Raw genomic sequence first — 460 nt, 5'->3', positions numbered from 1 at the left:
TACTTACACAGCTTTCATTAATCTTAATGCTACAAATGGACTCTTATTTTAAAGTGTTACCATTTAATTTCAACTGATCATGCTTAAAGATGCACATCTTTAAATACACAAAGGCTATAGCATTAAAATTATATACATATGGATATTGTATGTATACTCTCACACTTTAACTGCTTCTATTCTTGAACACTTGATGATTATCTAATCAAAATAAAAGCGCAGCGCTGAGTCTAGGTGAACTTACTGGTATCACACACACTCCGGACGCGTCGCGTTCAACTCGAGCAGCGTTCTAAAACAGTTTATTTAATCACCAAATGGACACAAGTTTACTTCAAGAATGAACAATTTGGCATGGATGAGTTTGAAGTTCGGTGTTTAAAAAACGGAGCAAACGGAAATTTTATTAGAGCCACAGAAAGACAAACGTTTTGCTGAAAATGCACAATACACAATTCAT

General features: G+C 34.3%; 1 protein-coding gene across 2 annotated transcripts in view; it reads left to right on the top strand.

Moving 5' to 3' along the window:
• The window catches only part of LOC107701531 (G2/mitotic-specific cyclin-B3-like), a 10127-nt gene that overhangs the window by 6930 nt on the left and 2737 nt on the right, over positions 1 to 460 (top strand). The gene's annotated exons all lie outside the window — the stretch shown is intronic.

The sequence above is a fragment of the Sinocyclocheilus anshuiensis genome, unplaced genomic scaffold (assembly GCF_001515605.1).
Source record: "Sinocyclocheilus anshuiensis isolate Anshui unplaced genomic scaffold, SAMN03320099.WGS_v1.1 scaffold2404, whole genome shotgun sequence".
NCBI classification, from domain to species: domain Eukaryota; kingdom Metazoa; phylum Chordata; class Actinopteri; order Cypriniformes; family Cyprinidae; genus Sinocyclocheilus; species Sinocyclocheilus anshuiensis.
Note: the sequence above shows the minus strand (reverse complement) of the source record. Positions and strands in the feature narration are given on the sequence as shown.